This window comes from Drosophila arizonae, chromosome 4 (assembly GCF_054131065.1).
Source record: "Drosophila arizonae isolate 15081-1271.41 chromosome 4, UAZ_ARI_1.0, whole genome shotgun sequence".
Lineage (NCBI taxonomy): Eukaryota > Metazoa > Arthropoda > Insecta > Diptera > Drosophilidae > Drosophila > Drosophila arizonae.
Window position 1 is genome coordinate 10005472 of NC_142924.1, and position 25405 is coordinate 10030876.

General features: G+C 42.1%; 1 protein-coding gene and 1 non-coding gene across 2 annotated transcripts in view; both read left to right on the top strand.

Annotated features, from left to right (window-relative positions):
• LOC149269096 (uncharacterized) overlaps positions 1-25405 on the top strand; it is a 167822-nt gene that overhangs the window by 141447 nt on the left and 970 nt on the right. The gene's annotated exons all lie outside the window — the stretch shown is intronic.
• Positions 11781-11839, top strand: LOC149269097 (U6atac minor spliceosomal RNA). Its single transcript, XR_016270155.1, has one exon. It is a non-coding gene; the product is annotated as a U6atac minor spliceosomal RNA (small nuclear RNA).

The window sequence follows — 25405 nt, forward strand, 5'->3', positions numbered from 1 at the left end:
TGTCGCTCTCGCAGCCGCTGCAATTGCAGTGCTTTGTCAGCTCAAAAACTTAACCTCAAACGGCGCTACTGACAGGCAGGCAGCTAGGTGGGCACATACGTGGCATGTCTTTGCCAGGAACACACATGCACGCACACGCACACACACATAGTCACCATTGTTTGCTACCCAACGACTCCCTTGCCCAGCATCAGCATCGGCATCGGCATCGGCGATGTCTTAATTTAAATTTCAACATTTGCCATCGGGCGAGCGATTCATTCGAATTTAATTAGGAACGCGTGTTTCATGGGTTTCCTGTTTTTTGACTTTGCCAAGAGACCCGTGAAATGCTTTCAACGGGAAATTGCTTTGGCATTTTTTGTAACATTTCCCTCCCATCCCCGCGCCCACTGCGTTTGTCTTTCATAATTGCCGAATTATTAAAAATAAAAAATTAATTGGCTATTAAATTACATCTAAAGCTTGCCTAGAATTTGATCTAAAATATAATTTTGATTATTAGTTTGAATTTAGTAATTAGCTACGAAAATTTATTGGAAATGGGAATTTAATATATTGTGAATATCTAAATTAATATTTAATATGTTTTTTGATATTCCTAAGTTTGATTTAAGCAATATCAATTTTTGTTTGAGTTATAGCTACAAATTGTCGTTAAAAGTTTATTATATGAAATCGAGCCTAATTAAGATTTTTTTCTTTTATTTAATTTTTTTAATTTAGCCAAAGATTCAGATTCATATTAGTCACTTCATATTCTATATTCATACAAACTCCATTACCTTCGTCATCATTATACCCCCCATGAGCGATTGCTGGGTATAATTATACCGCTAAACGCACTTCAAACTTATTGAATGGAGCGAAATGTAAATGAATTATACCACTCACGATTCAGGTATACAAATTGCAGCAATATCTGGCATCGACGCATATTCATCAATGGGCAAAAAGACTTTTCAATGGGCGCGGCGAGCACACAGAAAGGGCATTTAGCCGCTTTTTGATATTGGCCCATTGAGCTCCTCTCTAGGCATTCAATAGGCCGCTGCACGCTGAACGTCATGTCGTCGATATACCATACTATACATACATACAATAATGCTCAACGAGCGAGCCCAATGAATGGGCCGCTGTCTGGCATGGCAATAGGTGAATGCCTGGGCCACCTGAGCGGAATGAGGGCCGATTCTGTTCGCTTATACTTTATGATTAAACTATTGATGGCTTATGAATTGACAGATGTCCATTATGCATGCCGGCCGGGCCCATGAAAAGCCAAGGCAGATGGCTGGGGTCAAAGGATTCGTGATACGCTAATTAAAATGCGTTTGGCTGGACTCCAAATGAATTGGATACGCTCAGCTCAGCTCAGATCAGCTCAGCTCACGCTCTCGCTCTTTGAGTGTGTTTAAAGCAAATGCTAAAAAAATTCTGACTTGCCTTTGCCACAGCTTGTTTTTAGAGTACTTTGCCATTGACACTTGTAAGCGCTCTCTGCTTTGCTTCAAGTGTGTGTAGCTGAGTGTGTGTGTGGGTTGGGCACATTTGTTGATTATTTCGCTTTGATGCGCACAAAAGTATGCAGCACAAGCGGCAAGGCAACAGAAAAAATCGTCATTTTGAAAGGACACACAAACTGTTTTTGCTGTTAATCAGAGTTGTAGCTTAATTAGTTTCCTTGCCATGTATGTGCATGAAATTAATTAGCGTTTTTTTTCTCTCTCCTTCTCTCTCTTTCTCTCTCTCTCTCTGTTACTTGCTTTTCATTATGACTTTTTTCACACAAAGCAAGCATCGATGCTGAATGTGTTGAACCTACGCCAGGAGCAGCAAAGCGTCGAGTAGAAGTGGCTATAGGTCGTCTAGCTATAGCCAATATTTGATCTGGAAATAAAGAGTACACTCTATTTTTTTTGCAATGTAAGGCAGTCTATAAGTCTCTGCTGACTCTCACATATCTTTCACAGTCTTCAAGCTTCCCTTTTCTCACAAATTGTAACTTTCTATGACTTCTGTTTTTTTCAAGTGCAAATTTATTTATAAATATTTTTCTATAAGCTGCAATTATGGCTTGAAGTATTGCGCACGCTTAATTTGAAATGTTGAGCGTGAAATTTTCGCTCCATCAGTCGCCTCCTTTGTCACATGCTCGCCCATTGTCTGCTTGACTTTCAATTTTGTTTGTCAGCTTTTATCTTCGGGGGGCTTATTGTGCTGCTTGTTGCTCGGCAACCCGTTTGCATTTTGCATTCATTTACAGGGCGAACGGCGCTCTCTTCGCAGCACCGCCCGCCTGCTGGTCATGTGGACCTTTTGGCTTTTCGGCTGAAGGCAAACAATAAGCGCCTTGATTTTGCAAAATGAAATTTAATTATGTCTCGCTTTGTGTCCCTGCATGCGTGTGAGTTATGCTTGATAAATTTGTTTATTCAATAAAAATGCCTCTCACTGAGAGAATTTAAATGTTGTTGTTGTTGTTGTTGTTGCTGCTGTTGGTGCTGTCGACGTTTCTGTTGCTGTCAACCGCAGAAAAGAAAAACTCGGCTAAAAGAAAAGTTTCGCATGGACATTACGAGTGTTGCGAGCGCCTGTGAGAGTGGGCGTGTGGCAACGGGTGTGAGCGTGAGAGTGAGTGTGGGTGTGTGTGTGGGCGTGGAGACGTGGAGACGTGGAAAGACGCGTGTCATACGCCATTTTCTCTCAGTCTGAATTTTCATGCAGTTGTTGTCAAGCAGCGCCTTTTGTTTTTATTTTCTATAAATGACTGCGCGTAGGCGACAGCAATGGCACCAATTGCAATTGGGCGTGGCCAGCAAAAATCAAGACAGCCAGCCAGAGCGGAGCAGCTTTTTAATAAAAATGCTACTGTTAAAATGCTGCGGTCACTTGGCCAGCCACCCAACCACCCATCCATCTCTCACCCAACCACTCAGCCAGTCTGCAACAAAATATACTCTTACTCATACCACTGGGATGTACCCGCCCGCCTCCTGTCGCCCGCCGCCTGGCGCAAATTAATATTTTTATTTTTATTGCTTTCGCCTGGACAGCGCTGGACACGCGCAGTCAGGCAGCCGTTATAAAGCATAACTGTTGCTGACGCATATATGTATGTATATGTATATATGTATGTATATATGTATGTGTATATGTATGTGCGACACATATTTATTTTATTTTATTATCATATGCGATATATCGATACTCTACTAAGCAACAGTCGTTAAATGTGGAATGTCTACTTTGGTCTCTGCTAGACGAGAGCTGAGTGGTTCATGAGCAGCTCTGATCTACACAGAGATCTAGGGACTTAGATCCCATCTAAACCAACTTCCATCTTAGCGCAACAAGAGTAAAGAGAATGAGAGATTTATGCACCCAAATAATTAGCTCATCTGTGTTTGTCTTAATGAAAAGAGATCGTTCTGGAATTATATATATTCTATCTAAATTCTGAACTCTTAATATTAAATTTATAAATTATTATATACTCAACAATTAATTTGGCAGCGTAGCTGAATGCCGCATAGCTTTAGTGCTGCATTGCGCTTCTTTTATTTTATTTCATTTCGTTTTATTTATTTTGTTGTTCGCTTTGGTCACTCATACGCCATGTTGTCATCGCTGTTTTCGCCGTTTGCCTCATTGTTGCTGCTGCTGCTGTTGTTGCTGTTTGGTTGTTCTTCTTGTGCTTGTGCTTGTGTTGCCTTGGGTTTTTATTGAAAAATAATTACATGTTACAGTCATGTCGTGCGTGTGTCCCCGTCTCCCATTCCACTCCACACTCCACACTGTCGCTCCCCGCCTCTCCGCCTGTCCTGTCAGCCTGTTCAACACTTGGTGCGGTCTATTTGTGCCGCCTCCGCGCTTCGTCCGTCCGCCCGTCCGTCCGTCCGTTTTGTCCATCTGTTTGTCTGTCTGTGGATTTACCCGCACGTTGTCCGCGCCGGCCCGCTGCCCACTCTGAATGCGTTCCCCAGTCGCCTGTCAAGCGCAGTGCGCAGTGTGTATGTATGTATGTGTGTGTGTGTGTGGGTGTGTGTCTTTGCTGACAAAGAGCTATCATAAAATAAAACACGTTTATATATTTTAACAGCAATTTTTTTGTATATTGCTCTTATTGTTGCTCTGCTCTTGCTGCTGCTCCTATTGTTGTTCTTGTTCGTGTTGTTGCATAGTTTGTGACAATTTTTATTTAATTTTAATTGCTTGTTGCATATTAAGTTATGTGGTCAGCAGAAAAAAAAAAAAAAAAAAAAAAAAAAAAAAAAAAAAGTATCCGCCCGTCACACTGCCTGACGAATCGTTGAAGCATTCTGCAACCCGATTGCATATTCTTAGAGCAACTGAGCTGCTGATAACTGCTGAGGGTCAGGGAGAGACCTTATATGAATAAGTGTTGAAAATAATTCTGAGATAATACTATTTAATAATAATTGTTGGTTTATGCTGATGATAGCATTGACTTGCCCCTCTTCTATGTAAAATGGTAATATCTAAAATATATAGTTATATATTCAGTAAAACATAAGCAGCTTAGGTAAATTAATTTGTATCATCGTCTGATTCATTTATTAAGTCTTAGCAATTCTTACATATACTGACTTGTGATCCATGCATTGAACAACTCCCCAATAAGAGCTGACCGTATGATTCTTTCTCTGAGCAAGAGTCTTCGGATCTTTTCGCTTTCTGTTGAGCGCCTTAGCTTGGACTGTTCGTGAGACGCTCGTCTGACGAAGATCGTTTAGGGAGAGCAACGATTGACGTTCGCTCACAACACCAATACCTGCACAAATATACGCTTCACTTAGATTAGTCGTGTTGGTCGGGAAAAAACTCTCCAACCGATCGCAAACGAACTCATTGAAAAGCCGAAGCAATCGTTTGCTCTCTGAGTTTTTTCTCAGAGTGTTAGCAAAAGACGTTAAAAGCCTTGAGCATGGTATACCAAACTGAGCTAGCTTCAATCAACCAACTAACATCATCTCATCTTTCTGCAATACATATGCCAATGACATTATGAATGTCACTTTGGAAGAGCTCATACTACAATAAACCCCAACAATTAGCAGCAAATTTTGAGCTTATAAAGTCAAGCGCGCGTTCATAACACACGAATGGCAACAGTCCACTACAAATTGCGTACCTGATCACACACACAGACACACAGACACATGCTCATACCCAAATGCGATGTGCCTGTCATTTAAATGTGTTGAAATGGCCAAAAAAGATAAACAAACACGAAAACATAGCCGAAAATGTTGGCTTGTTTCTCAGTTTCACATGTATGCGTGTGTGTGTGTGTCACAAAGTGAGCAATAATGAATGTGAGCGTGCGTGTGTGTGAGTGTGTGTGTGTGTTTGTATACGTAGTTCTCATATGTTTGTTTGAGTGTATCAAAAGATAAAAACGTAAAGGCAAACACGACAAGAGGAGGACACGTAGCAAAGAGTAATAAGCATGCAGCATATAAAACCAGAGCCAGAGCTACAGCCTTTTTCTGGGCATTGCTCCTCCTGTGAATGAGCGAGAGAGGTAGATGCAGAGAGTGATAGAGAAGGGCAGAGAGGGGCAGTGGGAGCAAGCGTGGGCGGTAGATAGATAGAGAGACCATCACATCAGCAACGCTGCCCGCCTGTGATGAATGACTCTTTTAATTAGTTGCCGCAGGAAATGCATGAATTGCAAAATGACTCTGTTTGTTTACACAGGGACGACGACCACGACCACGACCACAACGACGACGACGACGACAACGACGACGATGACGATGAAGACTCACACCCTCGCTTGAGGGGCGGGCAGACCAGCAGCACACACAAACATATATTGGCAAGGGTGTGTGCCTGTGTGTGTGTGTGTGTGTGTATTTCTCTATGCGCTCATTTATTAAATAGTAGTTTTCAAGTGTCCTTCAGTGACATGTTGCTTGTTGTTTGTTTGTGCTCTCGTTGTTGTTGTTGTGCATCATCGTCCTGCTGCGTGTATGCCATTTCTTTTTCACAGCCACACAACAGTGGACACAGCATAACCCTACAGCTTACTTCATTATTGTGCATACACGAAGGACATAAGACGCCCCCCAATGGGATATGCCCAGACCCAGACCCAGACCCAGTCCCAGAGCCAGCTGCACAACTGCTTAGCCATTTATTTAGTTAGCCTGGCGGGGCAAGCTTATTAATAATTTTGTCCACTTACGAAGCAGCAAGAATCCAAATAAAGCTACAAATGGGCTCCACTCGGCTAGGATATTGAGAATATATCAATTTTTCAGTGAGAGCTCATTAAAAATGTTTGGCCATGAATTGATTTTCCATACTGATTCAATGACAAGCAATAGTTATCTTCAACTTCTTCAGCCAATGCAGAGAGGGTGGGCGAGAGGCAGAGGCAGTGCACTTTCATGTTTAACTATATTGAAAATCCAAATCATTTGAGGCCCTGCTGCAAGGCTGAATCACTAGAAACTCAACACATTTCGTAGCTCCAAATTGATTTTGCTCCACTGAAAATCGCCTGCGCTGGCGCTATTGGACTCTGAGGTCTCGTAGCTGTTTGCTCGTTCGATAATAAATTTTTATGCACATTTTGAGCCGAGGCGTGCAAACAGCTAAAAAAATAAAGGAGAGAGCAGCGCATTGGCCAACTGCAGCTGAGAATCTTTTAGCCATGTGACACATGTGGGAGTTGCTGGCCATTCACAGCACATCTGTGTGAGTCTGTGTGTGTGTGTGTGTGGCTGTGCCAGTGTGTGAGCATTAAAAGTTTCTAATCCAAATCAATTTGCATCAAGAGCCTCATTTTATTCTATTATTTCGCAGCCAATTTACGCCACTGGACGACGGCTCCATCCTTGTGGACACATCATTTTCGATTACTTTGCAGCAGCAGCAGCAGGAGCAGTAACAGTAACGGACTATAAAAAAAAGTTACCCATTTCGGTTGCTGCTGCTGTTGCACAATTGCTATAAAAGTTTATAAAGCGCTTGTTGACAATCCTAATATCAAGTGAGAACAGAGCTTGTTTCTTCGTCAGTTCTCACTTTCTCTCTCTCTCTCTCTCTCTATCTCTTTCTGTATTCTCTGTCTGTCAGGCTTTGTTTCATGTGTCCGGCGCTGCAATTTTATTGCTAGGTCTCTCTCGAATCGCCTTGCTATGCGCAGATTTGTCTCGTGCTCCTCTCGTGTCAACTTTTCGAAAACTATTTCAAAACTGTAAATGACAAAATGTTTAATGGACTTTCAATGCCAAGTCTTAGACGTGGACAGTTGTCTCTTTAGCATATCCGTTTACACTTCTGCAGCGTGCACAATAAATCAGCGCCTAGTTGGAGGAATTTCCTTCCCCCATGCCCATTCCACTCGGCCAGCAGCTGGTTATCCAGCTCGGGTTGTTTGTTTGCCTTGTTTATGCCACTTTTCTTGCATTTCTTGCTGCGGCCGGCGCAAAGTTTTGTTAATTGAGTTTGTTGAAAGTTTTATTAAACAGCGCGACGACAGCCGCATTCAACTTTGGTATATTTCTGTTTTCTCTTCGAATTTACTTTATTTTTTTTTTTGCTTCTTTCTCTGCTTTCATTTTACTTTATTTTCAACTACTATATCTCTCGACGTTGTTTTTTTTTTCAAATTTAATGCCGCAACATTTGCATTGTCCTTGCTGCAGGTGCAGGTGCTGGGCGGCGGTGCTGCCTGTTGTCTGTTGGGGGCGTGTCAATGTGGTCTGAGTGTCGCAAAGCGTTTGTTTGTTTGCGCCACTCGCTGTCGCCAAAAGGTCAAACTGTGGGCGTGCCCATGGCTAGGCAACTGAAGCGTTAAGCGTCAACACGGCGTATGCGCAATATTAACTACAACAGGCGGTAGCGTGGCATTCCTTGCCTTTCATTATGTAAATACATGTGGACAACAAAGTAATGACAGTATAGGTAGCTCGCCCAAGCGTGGGGCTGGCAAGGCCTCGACTTGCAGCTGAGTTACCTTCTCTATATCGACTTCATGTTTTATCACAATCGAGTTTTTATACTCTTTTCCTGTTGCAAAAACATAATTTAATGGCATTTTAAGTTTTTTTCCACGTGGCTTAATGCGGTAATTCATGTGAATCCCTAGTATTATCTTTATTACCTGCCTTTCAGAGAATCACCCATAAATTCGTGCCAATTAAACTAATTGCCAGCCAATATATTGCGGCGAAAGCAGTAGCAAAGCTCTCTCGCAGAAGACACTTTATAATTGTAGCTTTATTTCAACTGCAATTAAGTTCCATGCTGCACTTTTTGGTTAATAATAATAATAATAATAATACACATGTTGTTTATAAATCAACAATTGCGTAAATCACTGCAACGAAAATTGGCTGGAAAATGTAATTTTATATATACGCTTGAATTGCCTTGAGCATTGCAAGGCTTCGCCACTCTCACAGTCTATCTCTCTCTCTCACTCTCACTCTCTCTTTCTCTCGCTTCACTGTGCTGACCAATACAAACAAAGAGAGATGCGTGCGTGTGCGTGTGCATCAATATAAATAAATAAATCTTTGCTGGCAAAACAACAAAATCAGTTGCAATGGCACGCACACAGCAACGGCAACAACAACAACAACAACCACTGCACTGAAAAATAATAATAACAATTTAATTAAAACATGCAGCAAAATCAAATTGCACACACAAATTGACAAAAGTTGCTGCAGCTGCAGCTGCCGCAGTTGCTGCTGCTGTTGCAGCTTATGAAAATGCAATTCGATTTTTTTTTTTTTTAATTGATTTCATATTTTGGGCAATATTTATTTACAGTTGGTTTTTATTTTTTTGTTCGTTATTTATTTGAAAGCCTTTTTGTGTCATTATTTATTATTTGCTCGAGCGTTAAACGCAATTCAAGGAATTATATTAAAAAATATATATTTAACAAAAATCATTTATTAAATATAAGTATGAAAATTTAAATTTTAAAGAAATATATATTAAAAAAAAAATAAATTATTCTAAACAACAACAAAATGTAAGAGTTATTTTTATTAGTAATTTATCAAATTATTAATAGAAATATTTATTGAGAATTAAGCTAGCATAAAAAGTTAAAAAAGATTTATATTTTGTTGCTAAAATCTTTATTTATAAAACACAAAAAATATATATACAATATATAATAAAAATAATCATAATAAAAATAAAATAAAATTTACACAACAAAAACAAAGTTTATCAAAATTTGCTTAATAAACTAAAATGAAATAAATTTTTATATTATTTTAAAATTATTCTAATATTAATTTACAAATTGATGTCGAGAATGAAAATCCCTCTACTATATATTGGAAAATTTTCAAACATCTTCCACAAAATTTCACACTCGCTCCCCAGCTTGTGCTCTCTCTCTCTCTCTCTCACTCTCTCTTTCTTCTACTGTCTCTTTCTAAATGCATTAAATACCATTCAGTGGAATGACATTATTTTCGTGTTTTATGAATTTTGTGGCTTTTGCATTGCATACGCGTGTGTGCGTGGTGTGGGCGCATATATTGTTACATTTGAGGCCTTTTTGTTTCAATGTTTTGGCCTTGATGTCTGGCTGAATGTGTATTGACCGCAGTGTGCGAGCGTTAGACAGACAGCAATATAACAACAACAGCAACAACAACAACAACAACAATAACAGAAGCAGCAGCAACAACAGTAGCTGCAACAATGGTTGGGTAATGATGACAACCAAAAACCGCAGCATCCAAAATGTTCTGTGCGTGTGTGTGTGTGATTGTGTGTGAGTGTGGGATATTACAATTATATTAGTGTGCCCAGTGCGCCGTTTGAAATGTAAGCAATCAATTCAAAATTAATGCAAATGCAGCAACATTTTCGCCAACACATACAAATTCACACGCACATCACACACGCACACACACTAACACACACATCGATTGAGAGGCAAACAAAACATGGCGAACGGAAGTCGTCGGTTGCGGTTTGCAGAGTTGCCAAAGCCAAAGAGCTGGTCACAATCCCCTTAACTGTCACCGTTACCGTTGCCGTTGCTGTTACCGTTACTATGGGCGTTGCCATGCCAATGCACAGCAGCTGTCAGCGCAAACGCCCACAACTGTCAAATTCATCAAAATCGCACGAGTACGCACACACACACGCACACCCGCACACACACACACAGAGATAGAGAGAGATACAGTTACATAGATAGATAGATAGTTTGACAGTTGTCGACTGTCAGCCACCTGGAAATGTTGCAACTGGTCATTGTTGGTTATTAGTTGTTGTTGTTGTTGTTGTTGCTGGTTGTTTGCTGTTAGCTGAAGCGTTTTAGTTAGTTGAAGTGATTAGCATCGTTAGTGGCTTTTTCGTTTGCATCAAAGCGGAAATGCAGTTGCAAAGGCATTTGTCACTTTAATAAGCTACATTAATGAGTCGAGCAAATGTATCTCTATCTATATCCATCTGCAACAATCTCTCTCTCCCTCTCTCTCTCTTTCCCTCTCTCTCTCTCTCTGCATCTCTGTCTCTTTGTGTATCTGTGCGTGTGTTTTGGCTTTTGTGGCTTACATTTTGTAACTACACGTAATTCAATAAATTTCAATTAAGTTAAATGAGCTGCTTGCCCGTAACTACAACAACAGCAACAACAACAACAACTACGGCCGAAATATATATATTTGTATATATTTTATTGTTGTCCATTTGCGTTTTGTGTATTTTGTTTGCTTTGGCTGCAAAAAGTAATTAATATGTCACATCTACAGGCAAACGGCAAAATGTCGCCCCGGGTGCTGCAGCGTTGCCCTGCCAACATCAAAAGCCATATAAATATATTCGTTTACATAATGATCGTAACAAATAAAATACACACACACACACACACGTGCACATTAAATTTTGTGTGCTGTTTGCATTTAAATGGTTTCTATTAGAAAAAGATTTTATTGAAATGCTGTTACAGCTTTCGCCCTGAATACTTTTGCTTTTCATAACAATGCACAGAAACCTTTATCACTTCATCTGCCTCCTCCTCCTCTTCTTCTTCTTCTTCTTCTACTTTGTATATGTAGTGCGAGCAACTAAATCTCCAGCTGCAATAATAAATAAAATTCATAAAATACTCGACTTTCTTTTATTATGGTTATGTGTCTTTTCTTGCCATATGGCTTCATTAAATTCTGTATGAAAGAGAGTCAGAGAGTTGAGTGACTAGGAAATACCCTAGGAACAACCTGAGTCTAACCAACACTGATGACATCTTGGCTCTGACACAGGCTCTAGCTGACCTCTGCTAGGCTCTCATAGTTGTATAGATATATACTTATATTTACAGATATGCTCCGTCAATTCGCTGCACTTGTAGCTCATCCTGAGCACTTGGGCTCTAAACGCATATTCCCCAAAGCATTTTGCTTTTGATTTCACGCCGTAATTGGGTGTCAAACGTTTCTTTTGTTACTGCGTTTTCTTTCACTTCTATTCTTTATATATATTTTTTTGTGCCTGGCACTTATTGACATCTGCCATCTGCCCCTAACGCGTGTGTGTGCGTGTGTCACATAAAAAACATATATGCATATATACATAGATACTCCACATATAATATATCTACGTATATATTTGCGGTGCTATCCCACTTTTTCTTTCCTCCTGCTGGCTTGCTCTATCGTATAACTTTCGATGGAAATCAGCAGCAGAGCAAATGATTGCCATGGCGATAGAGCACAAATTGACACCGTCTCTCTAGCGAAAGGGACACAAGCCAAAAGTCACACTAGATCAATAATATGCGAGCAAGTTAGCACTCCCCTAGACAAGGATGGAACACACATTTGAATGACGGCCGAACGAAGGAACTGACTGACTGTCGAACTGACTCATTGACTTGCTGAGCTGAGCTGTGCTGAGATGAGATGAGATGGGACGAGATGAGGTAGGCCCAATTATTTGACAGGCAACTCGAAACCCCAATTTAATTGGCATGAAATCAAAGCTTTAACATGTTTATAGCTAAATATTGTACAAGTAGGCAGGCCCCATCGACCGATATCACATGCTAATTTGAAGGCCGAAGGCAGCAGCCAGGCGAAAAATAACCAGCAACAGTTGCTGCTGCTGCTGCTGCTGCTTTTGCTCCTGTTGCTGCTGAAGCTGCGATTGCGTAAGCTAAACCAAAAACCGGAAGTCATAAATCATATATGCCATGCATAGAGTGTTGCATACTTGTTAGAGTGTGAGTGCGAGTGCGAGTGTGAGAGTGTGAAGCGCACTAACCACAGGTGTTGGTTGGGTCAGTCTGCTTTGGCAGCTACCCAAAAAACTATGCTCGCTGAATTTGTATAAAAACCTATGCTCGTTTTTTAATGTGAGCTGCTGCGAGGCATTTTGGTTCCTCTATGAACAGTGTGTGGCAGAGCAATCACTTTGTAGAGTAGCTAAAGTTCATATATATATATATATGTTCAGTATCAGTTATTGATTGGATATTGCCTGCCATTGCTCTATATACGCTTAAAGAATTCCGATTAATGGTATGAGCATGCCACTTCCCTTTTAGCTCTCAGTCAAATACCTTTCTTATATAGTATAATTTCGGCTTTCCAATTCAATCATCTACTAGGGTATTTCGCATTCCGTTTGGCATGCTCAGCGTCTGCCTCTTGCTGCTTCTTTGTCCTAATGCATGATTTTTTGGTGCGACGCAGTTAGTATTAAAATTCTATTTTCGTTTGTATATGCATATAGATGCATGTGTGTGTGTGCGTGTGTGTGTGTGTGCTGCCAGTGTTTGTCGCTTGGGTTGGCAGCGCTGTAACCAAAAGCTGGAGTCCCGCTTTGGTGCAGCTTCTCTGGTCGTTGTCGCCACAAACGGAAGCACTTTAAAATTATATGAGGCCGGTGCCGGGTCCGGCTGCGCATCCTCATGTGTCGCCAGCCACAAGCCGGTAACCAACAAAAACTCAACTCGAAAACTTTTCCAGCTGCAGTCTGAGTGTGTGCAACGTCGCCTCAGCACGAAAGGGACAGAGAGAGAGTGAGTGAAAGAGAGGGAGTGACGCGCACCCATCACAGATATTTTATCTCTTGTATTTATTTGTCTGGCAACTATTTTTCGGCTAGTGGCACTTCTCGATGCAACTAAGCGTATTTATTACTTATTTATATACACAAGTGTCATCTGAAATCTACTCGCGGCAGAAGCTGTAAAAGCATCCAACCACGCCCACACTACAGCATCAATAATTGAGTGGGATGGCGAGGCAACAATAGTCACAGCTCGACAGCTCTTAAGTGTTTTCGACAAATCCTTTGATGATGCTCGATTCAAATTTCATTTGAGACAAAACCAAGTTTTAGATATTTATACATATATTTGAATGCTCGCTGAAGTAAGCAGCTCGGCTGCAGTCGTAGGCCTGCTTAATCTAGCTGCCAGCAGCAGCTAGTTATAATTCATTCATTTGGCATGCCAGCAATGTTTACAGAGATAATTAATTAAATAGACTTTGGCAACATTCAACTAACTCAACTAACTAACGACGACTCGTGCTTTTTATTGTGTAAACTCGCAAATAACTGGATTAAATAGCATCAAATGCTTTTAGTGGAGTCTTAAACAGGTGCAGCCAGGACAGGGCAGGGCAAGGCAGGGCAGGGCAGCACAGCGCTGGCCAGCCGGCAATAAGCAGTTGCTGTGCTGCCATTTACTTGGCCAGCTGATGATATACTTATGGACAGCACTGTATGACCGTCGAGGCAAGCCAGCGAGCAACAGTGTTAAGCTGCTTAAAATTTATTACCTTTTGCTTGAAATAACTTGCCAGCAGGCACTACCAACAGCTAGCCAACCAACCAACCAACCAGCCAACCAGCCAGCCAGCCAACCAGGCAACAACAAATACACCTACACACACTCACCCACACACACCCACAGTTGCACATAAAACAATGCGCAATGATAATACAATAAAATACCAAAGACAAAAAGCATTTCACTAAGGGGGCAGAAACAATAACAAGTGCCATCGTAATAATGCACAAAAAACAATAAATATAATAAACCTGAAAGGTCCCGTTAGTGCCAAGGCGCCTCATGCCGGCTGCCAAGGTATTTGCCTCGCATATTTGCACAAAAATCATTCAATCTACAGCCAGCAGGAGGAGCCAGTGCAGCTGCACGCTGTAAATACGATTTAAAGCATTAATTGTTCAGGTCATAGAAAAACCTCGTTGTGTTTTTGCTATTCTCTTCAAGTATACTTGTGAGTTGGCGTCTTTAGTTACTCAATTTGTGCACTAGACATTTGTCATAGATTTCATACTTTTTGCCCTGCTAAGGACTATACTTATTGTCCTTTCTGCTGAAGCAACTCAAGTGCGAGCTGCTTATGTGTTTTTTCTACGAAAATAATACTCTTAGAATTCAATTGAGTTTCGCTTTTTGCACTGAGCTGCACAAATTGACCAACCTGCTTTATTTTTGATTGATTTAATCTTTATCTCACTTTGATAGATCTCATCTCATTAGCGATTCCAGTGCCACCCCATAGCAGTTCGCACTCTCTAATATCCATCGTAAATTATAAATTTAGCCGTCCCATAACATTAACTTTGGCCAGACAAAGGAAGAGCGAAAAAAAAAAAGTTTCGCTCAAAAGTTCTTAATATCGTATTATTATCTATATAATAATTTCTTCTTTTTTTTTATTATTGAGGCACGCACTTCCGCCCGAGGGGTGCTTGTAAGCCACCCCACCCTTTGGAGCTGTCAGACATGTTTGGATGTTTGGCAAACTTGCAGTGCATTTCCTGTGTGCCCCGTCTTGGCCCCTGCTCGGTTCGGTTCGGCTGCCTAATGCTGCTTAAATAATAAATTTCAATTTTTAAAGATTTTACGTTTTATTGAAAAGCTCTGCTTGCTTTGCCTTTGCCAGGCTACCCTTAAGGGACATGACTTTCGCTTTATTATGTGCTCTCTGCTTGGCTGCCGTCTGCCCCCCCCCCCCCCCCCCCCCTCGCTCATGTGCATTATGTTTGCTTTTTGTTCATATCAACATAAATAACTTATATAATGCTACACTTTGCTGAATATCCTGACTTTTTTCGCTTTACTTTATATTTCTTTTAATACACTTTGTGGAAGAGAAAGTGGGAGGGGGCATGCGGGACAGCAAATTTGTTGACACCTCCTTGTGTTTCTTCTCTCTTCGCTCTTCTTTTCGTTGCTAATTTCTGTTCCATTTAGCTTTGACGCCCCTTGTGGGCAACAGATAAACTTTGCTCGCTTTGAATTGTATTTTGTAAATTACTTTTCACTGTTTTGCTAATAAATGCCCCAGTGACCCGAACAACGCAGGCTGACAGCGAAATTCCTCAGTTGTTCCTCATTGCTCAGGCCTTGAATATGCTTAGTTCCGAGTATATGGGTAAATGATTCTTTATTTTGTTTCGATCGGACATCACAGCTAACAGCGTTCAAGACAATCTGCTATTGATGCCACTCGTTATCCTTTGGCAACTGAGTAACCGCAACACTTGCCACAGGCTCTGCTCTGCTTCCTAATACAAAATATTTCTCTAAAAATATTTCAGTTCTCAGTATAATTTCCAGTTGGTCTGTGTGTTGTGGGTGGGCTTTAACTTTTATTTGTCATCATTGCGTTGCTGCCGGAGCTACCCCAACTGCCGCTTCACTTATTCAGGGCCAAAAAATAAGTAAAAGATGTTGGCAAAAACCTTACCGCCGGCAATTGTTGTTGCTGTTGTTGTTGCTGTTGCTGTTGCTGCTGCTGCTGCTGCTGTTGTTAACTTATGCCAACTGAAGATAATTTGCCATGGTTACCAACAGCAGCAACGAAAAGCAAAGAATGACAAGTCGAGTAGGGGTAACAAGGGACAGCCAGCCAGAGGGACTCGAAGAGAGTAACTGCTGCATCAGGTAACTCTTAAGCTGCTGCTGCCGACGCTGCTGCTTCTGATGCTTCTGCTGCTGCTGTGGTTTTTACGTTTGTTGCTTGCCGCTAGTTGGCTGCGGTCCAAGGGGTCACGGGGGGACGTGCTGAAGGGGATCGCTTTTGGTAACGCTTATCCACTTGTCTTGTGATTTTAATGCAGTGGGCGAGGCCTTTTGAACATGGCAAAAGATTGCCAGGGGCAACCAGCAACAGCAACAACAACAGCAACAACAACAACAACAGCAACGGCAGCAACCAGCAGCAGCTGCAAGTACTTGTAGATACTTTGCCTCGTTGTAGGTTTTGGCTTCAGCCATTGTGCTCTGCTCTGCTCAATGGGACTTTACTACATGCGCGTGGGATTGACTGGGTTGCCGGTTGAGGGGGCTGAGGGGGCTTGACGGAGGGCGCGCGCTTGTGTTGCTTGCATCTGTAGCTGACATTTGTTTGCTTTTATGCGTATGTTATGTCCTTTAGTTGCTAATTTTCGTAGGGCATAATAAAGTGCAGCGGCGAGTTTTCTTTTGACTCGCATTTGTCATGCCATAGATGCTGCCATCTCCAGCTTCAGCTTCAGCTTCCGCTTCAGCTCTAGCCTTATACCAAAAACTAGAAATACTATTGTCCATAAATCGCCTTAGATACACAAACACACTCACACACACGCACATGTCTTGGCCACTAGCTGGCTTTCATGGTCAGCATTGGCCATTTGTATGAAATTGGCTTCTCAGTTGCTGCTGCTGCTGTTGTTGTTGCTGGTGTTGTTGTTGGTGTTGCTGCTGAATGCAGCACGTAAGTTGAATTGAAATTGAAGTTCGCTTATGGAATTGGAAAAAACTGCTACAGCGACTTTTGCAATTTTCTTCACACACTTCATGTTCAGAATTAATTTAATATTAATTTTATTTTTATATATATTATATATCTAGCATTTCGTACGTTGTATTGGCTGCCTTTGCTCCATCTCTGCCCCTTCCTCTCACCCTCTCTCTGGCTACTTTGTCCAGCTCTTAGAGCTGCCCAGGCATCTTGTGTTTGTGCTCTGCCACTTGAGTGCTCATTTTAAGATTTTCTCTTCGCTCGCTTCTTCCGGTGGGGTAAGCTTCATGTGTTGTCCATTTCGGTACACGGAAAAGGACTAGCGAGGACGTCGACGAGAACGTTGCCGTGGACACCACTGGAATTTTAAATTATATTAGCTGGGCATAATTTCAAATTAAATATAGTTTAGACTTAAGCATAATGGGTGCTCGTTAGCGCAATGAATGTTGACTCTGATATAAAAAGTGAAGTTTACTAACCTAACTATAACTAAATATAATATGATATATATCACTTAATTATTGAAACTGTGTTTAAAATTATCTAGATTATTTTTACATCTATCTCCCTTTTGCTTAGTTCATCAACAATTTCTTTAGTTCGTCATATTACAGGTCACCCTGTATCCTCTAGACTTCTTTCCCATGCCACTGTACCTGTGACCCCCAGCGCTCTTTTACTCAATTCCCCAGCCTTTTTTATGTTGTTTATTTCGTGTATGTGTGTGTGTGTTTTTTTTTTTTTTTTTTTTTCCCTTTTACTGTGCTCCATAACCAAAAAACCACACCACACGCAATCAACGTCAGAGTTTTGTATATTTTGGTCACGTGTGTGAGCAGTCACGCTTTTTTGGGTCTTGTTTTGTAGGTAAAAGTGTCATTTGATAGTTTGCTGAACTTAAGTTTATTGAGTGAACTTAAAGCTGCTCGAACTCCGCTCGGCGTGGCCTGGCAGGCCTGGCAGTTGCGTGTCCTTCGAGTTCAGCTAAGCCAATTAATTAAGCTGCCTTTGCTTGAGGTCCAAATATGTCAAGCGGCGTTGCGCCTGTTGCATTTCTCTTGGCACTCACCGCTCACCACTCGGCAGTCGGCAGTCGGCGAAAATAAAATTAGCACAAAAGCATAGACAAAATGCGGAACTAAATAAATCAGTCCCCGCCCTCGGAAGCGAGAGCGAGAGTGAGACAGAGAGAGATAGACTAGCTGCTGGCTCGCCCACACGCACACAAATTAAACCCAATGAACTTGCATAATGGCCAGGCCAAAATGCTTCTCACTGCGGCAATATGGCGGCATTAATTAAAGTAATTTATCATTAGGGTCAAACTGAAGCCAAATAGAGAGACAGAGTGGGAGAGATAAAGGGAGAGAGATCGAGTGAAAGCTGAAAGCTGGAACAACCTTTGATTCGCCGCCAGGAAGCTGTATAAATATTTTGCCTTCTCGGCTCGGCCAGCGACAACTCCAACTACAACTGGAGAGACAAACAGCTAGGCGAGGGAGAAGCCGTCACTCTTACCATATGGTAATCAAGTTTCTCTTGCTCTCCGGCTATTCGCTTCATTTCGTGCCAGGCTTTAATCTTTTAGCACGCATCTTTGGCATTTTATTGTAATTTGTTTCGATTGCCTTTGCGTGTGTGTTTAGCTAGGGGTTGGGCTGGCAGAAAGAAAAATCTACGAAAAAAGCAGAAGAAGAGAGTAATGAGAGAGGGAGAAAAAAAGAAAAACCGAACCGAACTGAGCTGAGCTGAGCTGAGCTGAGCCTTGGCTGGCAGCGAATAAATTATGCGTGTAATTCAACATTTTATTTAATGAAAACCTAATGAAATGCAAAATGCTAACACAAATGAAATAAATTCGTTGTCGAGCAGTCGTCGAATCGCTTGGACGGCTTCCTTTTTATCCAACTCAATGTTTTTCCATTTTGGTGCTCGGCTGCCTCCTGTGACGTTTGCCAAATTGATTAGGCGCAAAAATCGCTGTCGCAATAAACGAGAGCGTGGCCCAAGCAGGAGAAGGGGCAACGGCGTCTACTACTGCATTGACTTTGATTAATAATGTGCGCTTTAGGCAGGTACAAGTTATTAGTTGTCCTACCAAAACGTTCCTGCGAGGCAGGAGCAGAAGGACGTGCTTGGCGCTGGCACAAATTGAAAGTCCTCTGTTAATGTGCCCCATAAGAAATGACAATGTGGTTCCCAGAAGGGAAAGCATGAGGTGAGGAAGAGAGAGAAGAGAATAAGAAGTATAGAGAAGTAGAAGTAGAAGTAGAAGTAGAAGTAGAAGTAGAAGTAGAAGTAGAAGTAGAAGTAGAAGTAGAAGTAGAAGTAGACGTAGAAGTAGAAGTAGAAGTAGAAGTAGAGTAGAAGTAGAAGTAGAAGTAGAAGTAGAAGTAGAAGTAGAAGTAGAAGTAGAAGTAGAAGTAGAAGTAGAAGTAGAAGTAGAAGTAGAAGTAGAAGTAGAAGTAGAAGTAGAAGTAGAAGTAGAAGTAGAAGTAGAAGTAGAAGTAGAAGTAGAAGTAGAAGTAGAAGTAGAAGTAGAAGTAGAAAGAAGTAGAAAGAAGTAGAAGTAGAAGTAGAAGTAGAAGTAGAAGTAGAAGTAGAAGTAGAAGTAGAAGTAGAAGTAGAAGTAGAAGTAGAAGTAGAAGTAGAAGTAGAAGTAGAAGTAGAAGTAGAAGTAGAAGTAGAAGTAGAAGTAGAAGTAGAAGTAGAAGTAGAAGTAGAAGTAGAAGTAGAAGTAGAAGTAGAAGTAGAAGTAGAAGTAGAAGTAGAAGTAGAAGTAGAAGTAGAAGTAGAAGTAGAAGTAGAAGTAGAAGTAGAAGTAGAAGTAGAAGTAGAAGTAGAAGTAGAAGTAGAAAGAAGTAGAAGTAGAAGTAGAAGTAGAAGTAGAAGTAGAGCTAGAAGTAGAAGTAGAAGTAGAAGTAGAAGTAGAAGTAGAAGTAGAAGTAGAAGTAGAAGTAGAAGTAGAAGTAGAAGTAGAAGTAGAAGTAGAAGTAGAAGTAGAAGTAGAAGTAGAAGTAGAAGTAGAAGTAGAAGTAGAAGTAGAGTAGAAGTAGAAGTAGAAGTAGAAGTAGAAGTAGAAGTAGAAGTAGAAGTAGAAGTAGAAGTAGAAGTAGAAGTAGAAGTAGAAGTAGAAGTAGAAGTAGAGTAGAGTAGAATAGAAGTAGAAGCGTAGAAGTAGAAGTAGAAGTAGAAGTAGAAGTAGAAGTAGAAGTAGAAGTAGAAGTAGAAGTAGAAGTAGAAGTAGAAGTAGAAGTAGAAGTAGAAGTAGAAGTAAGTAAGTAGAAGTAGAAGTAGAAGTAGAAGTAGAAGTAGAAGTAGAAGTAGAAGTAGAAGTAGAAGTAGAAGTAGAAGTAGAAGTAGAAGTAGAAGTAGAAGTAGAAGTAGAAGTAGAAGTAGAGAAGTAGAAGTAGAAGTAGAAGTAGAAGTAGAAAGAAGTAGAAGTAGAAGTAGAAGTAGAAGTAGAAGTAGAAGTAGAAGTAGAAGTAGAAGTAGAAGTAGAAGTAGAAGTAGAAGTAGAAGTAGAAGTAAGAAGTAGAAGTAGAAGTAGAAGTAGAAGTAGAAGTAGAAGTAGAAGTAGAAGTAGAAGTAGAAGTAGAAGTAGAAGAGTAGAAGTAGAAGTAGAAGTAGAAGTAGAAGTAGAAGTAGAAGTAGAAGTAGAAGTAGAAGTAGAAGTAGAAGTAAGAAGTAGAAGTAGAAGTAGAAGTCAAGTAGAAGTAGAAGTAGAAGTAGAAGTAGAAGTAGAAGTAGAAGTAGAAGTAGAAGTAGAAGTAGAAGTAGAAGTAGAAGTAGAAGTAGAAGTAGAAGTAGAAGTAGAAGTAGAAGTAGAAGTAGAAGTAGAAGTAGAAGTAGAAGTAGAAGTAGAAGTAGAAGTAGAAGTAGAAGTAGAAGTAGAAGTAGAAGTAGAAGTAGAAGTAGAAGTAGAAGTAGTAGAAGTAGAAGTAGAAGTAGAAGTAGAAGTAGAAGTAGAAGTAGAAGTAGAAGTAGAAGTAGAAGTAGAAGTAGAAGTAGAAGTAGAAGTAGAAGTAGAGTAGAAGTAGAAGTAGAATAGAAGTAGAAGTAGAAGTAGAAGTAGAAGTAGAAGTAGAAGTAAAGTAGAAGTAGAAGTAGAAGTAGAAGTAGAAGTAGAAGTAAAAGTAGAAGTAGAAGTAGAAGTAGAAGTAGAAGTAGAAGTAGAAGTTGAAGTAGAAAGAAGTAGAAGTAGAAGTAGAACTAGAACTGGAAATAAGTATAACACATGATTTCAGTATAACATATGACCTCCAACTAGTCTCCACAGATGTCAAATGCAATTCAATTATAATCATTTGAATAATTATTATCTTAGTAAATCCGGTAAATCTCTGTAGGCTTTAGCTAAAGCTAAAGCAAATCATGAATTGTTTCGTAAATTAAGTCAAAATTAGAGCTCAATTCGTGGCCATTGTATGGGTTGCCATGGCCAGGGATGAATTTGAATGCGTTGAAACACACACACACACACACACACATACGCACACACACGCACGCATGCACACAAATATTAGTGCAGGCTCAACTAAAACTAAATCCAAATACCAAATACAACAACCAGCTGCCATTAAGCATTAAATGCAAGGCGGCGAGCTGCAAAATCCCAAGTCAATTAGAATTAGCAACCAAAAAGCCAAAAACCCAAGAGCTGCCAAATATGCTGCTGCCATAATAACTGCTTCCGACAGCAGCCGAGCGAGATGGCGCTGGTGCGGCAGAGCGAGAGGGTGCGACTGCGATTGGGGGTACTGCAATGTGGCTGGGCGTGTGGCAATCACATTCATTTCATTTCGCACAGAAATTTATTTACATGGGCCACTGTGGAGCGCGTGGAGTCGGGACGAGTCGTGGTGGGCCGAGGGAAGGCGCGGCGTGTTGGGGACAAGCTGTGGCAGCAGCCACTTCCGCCGGAAACTAGCTTTTAACCCCATGAACGGGTCTAGGCGTTAATATGGCGCTCGCTGCTGCTGCTGTTGCTGCTATTGCTGCCCCTTCAGCTCGTCCCTCTTGGCCAGCCATGTTCGTTACCCGGCTGCGTAATGAAAAATGCAAATTCCCAGCGGCTAAATTCTAGCAAACAAGCAAAGCGACGCGCTGAGTGCTGTGCGCGTTTTGTATGAGTAGACAAATAGACTCGGCACTGACTTGCCTTGCCTTGCCTGGCCCCTGGCCCCCGGCTCCCTCCCACCCACTGCCGCGGCACGCCCCTACTTGACTGCAACGCAGCAGCTACCGTGGGCCAACAACAATTGCAGCCGCTCTCCAGCGTATTGTGTGGCAAATGACAGGAAATTTAAAAGGATGCCTTTGTAGTCGTCGTGCTGCTGCTTGCCACACAGCAACAACAACAACAGCAACCAGAGAGAAACAACAACACCACAATAACAAAGTGCTGCGTTCTGTTTCTCTCTTCTGTGCTTGTGTCTAGCTGGCGGCTATAATTTCAATGCTCAACTTGATAAGCAGCTTAACCCACGCAGCAGTAGCAACAGCAGCAGCAGTAGCAATTGCCGCCAATGCAGTCGAGTGGCGCAGTTGACCCACCCAACCACCGCGCAGCCCTTTTCGCTTTGCCATTTGTATGTTTTTCTGCTGAGCATTGCTTCAAATTTCACGCATTAAAATTAATTAGCGACGGCTAGCCCAGCCGCGTTATGCCAAAATATCTGTGTGAGTGTAGAAGGAGGCTAGAGGCACACAAATTGGCACAGCTTGTGTAGGATAGTGTTAATTGAATAGATGCCCCACTATAAGAAGTTCCCTTCGCATGCCACGGCCAAGTCAAGGCAAGGCTGTTCACATGTTTAACTATTAAATTAGCATATATGTTAAGCTAGTTAGTTAGATCAGTTTCAATATTTGTTGAACATATCCTGAAAGTCGATTACATTTTACGCTCCAGCGCAATGAATGCCTCTGGCACAGACGCTTGGCTCCAGCAGGATGGGAGTATACGCATTAGCATTGCCTTAAAATATTTATAAATTCGAACAGTTTTATGCAAAAATGTGAAGCGCAGCTGCTGCTCCTGCTGCTGCTGCTGCCGCTCAAGAAAATCAGCAGCGTCACATTTTCAGAATTTTGCGACGGCATTCGACAAAGTTCGACGAGGCGGGCAGAGCCATTAAATTGAACAGCGCGTAGGACTAGCTGAAGCAGACTGACGGGTTGGACTGGCTGGCTGGCTGGATGGCTGCTTGGCTGGCTGCTGCTGTCAGTGCGTTGGCACAATAGTTTATGAGCCAAGCTTATGAAAATCCTTTTGTTACACAATTTTACAGTTATTTTAAGTTGGCTGGCCAGCAGGCGGAGACGACAGCAAGCAGGCGGCAAGCAGCTAATTTTGCCTGCTCGGACGTGCCAGCGCCATGGCCAATGCTATGCAGACAATGTTGAGCCATCTCCGCCTGTGCCTGGGCGTGTGCGTGTCCCGTGCTGTCAGGCAATTAAAAACAGTTGACATTTTGCAAACAGTGACAAGGAGCGAGCCAGCAACGGCGGCTGCGACGCCAACGGCAACTGCGACGTCGCAGCCTATAAACTAAGCAACGTGCGTTTGCCTAAAATTATGCTAAGCTCTGCAGCCGTCGCTAAAGAAAAGCGCAGCCAGACAAAGTATACAACGGGGCGAATGAGCAACGTGCTCCTGCTCCTGCTCCTGCTCCTGCTCCTGCTCCTGCTCCTGCTCGTGTTGTCGTTCCCGTTCTCGTCTTCATCTTGGCGCTAGATCCTGCGACGTCCTTCTGTCGTCGGCATAAGTACTTAAGGCAACAAAGTAGACTTTTGCATGCAAGCGCATGCTGTCCCACAACTTTGTGTAGCTAGCTAGATTTTCAATGAGACGACAGAGAGTGAGAGAGAGAGAGAGAGGAAGGCGGAGAGCGAACTGGAGGCTATGCATCTTGGCAAGGCTATTGACAGCTTCAACAAAACCGGCATAAATAATTTTTTGTCTCTTTTTTCAATTTTTTCCAAGCCATTTTGCAGCTGCAAGACGCAACTTAACACAAAGTTGTACTCGCTGCTGTTCGTACCCTTAAAAACTAGTCAAGTTTTTGGAGTCAGCGGCTTTAAATGAGTTGTACATAATGTGCTGCATGCTCTGAGTAGTCGACGATAGAGATAAAGCCTTCCCAGTTGCAGCGCTCGGTTCGTTCGCTCAACAAGTTTTCCCACTCATGTTGTCAGCTTATGGAGCGGATGATATCTTAAGCTCGAACTATGGGCAAAAGTTGAAATTTCAATAGGTAACAGCTCAATAAAAATTGAGAATAATTGAGAATAATCTAAGTAAGATATGCGTATAGGTAAGCCACATTGAATGCTGTTTTAGCTTTGTGGTACATTTCTATTGAAATTGTTAATAATTTATTTATGTGCACCACTGTGCGCACGGCAATTGCATTGAGATTTGTGAGTCTCCAGGCAACGGAGCGGGCTAACAGGCAGACACGCAGCTGCTAATGTGTCTTGGGTAATTGACTCGCCAAGTTTTGCATTGTTGTCACGTGTTGTGCGTGTGTGAGTGTGTGCAAGGACAGAGTACTAACAATTGAGCGAGTTGACTTCAGTGTCCTTAGCTTCCTGAGCCCGAGCCTGAGCCTGAGCCTGAGCTTGAGCAATATGCAAATCAAAGTCAACGTCGCCAGAGTCTTTCCCAAGTGCTCCTGGTCGATTGCAGGCGACAAAACTAGCGCGCAACTAGGCAAACACTTCCGCTGGCCGGAAGCATAAAACAAGTCGACAACGGAAGTTGTCAGCTCTCTCTCTCTTTCTATCTCTCTCTCTCTCTCTCTCTCGCTCAGTCTGTCTCTGCTATGCTGCTCAGTTTGCTATCGTTTCATGATTAAAGTCGGCTCGCTTTGGCTTGGCTCGCTTATTATAATTATTATTATATTTGATGTTCGCGTGCAGCAGCTCGCTCTGGTGACATTTGCACGTGAGCTGTTTAGCCAAAAGTGTTAAAACGGCATAAAAACATGGAGTCGAGTTGCTAATATGCACGCGATATGCAGCTTGAGCAGCTGCGCGCCGTGTGGGGCGGTGGGGAGGGGCTGGGCTGGCGCTGCTTGGAGAGAAGGTGTTTACGAGTTGGGCAATTAATTTAACTGCTGCTCGCGAGGCCATAACAAAATTTATGGCCAACAACAGTTTTGTCAATAACTTTGCTCACCGCTGGCTGCCATCTCTCGCTCGACTGTCGGCTAATCTCGAGGGCACTTCATTAATCCACAGCGCCAGCGCCAGCGCTCGAGCCAGCGCCAGTTAATGCCATGCATGTCAGAGTAGCAGATAAATGTGCCCCAGCCCTTGGCGGGGGCTGGAGCTGGAGCTATCGCTCTGGCTGCTGCTCCTGCCGCTCCTGCTGCTGCACCACACCTTGCCACCTATGCGCGGCGAATTTATGAGCGGTAGTAGCAGCGGTAAATGCAACTGCCAGCCAGCATATCAAATTATATGGCGGCCACAAAAAGAAATAACAACATGCCACCTCACTGCTCACAGCTCCCACCACACACCTCACCCAGCAGCTGGTGAGACGCGGCTGGGTCCTTTGCTTGGCTGCTGCATAAATTCTGATGAATCACTGCAGCCAACAGCAACGAGCA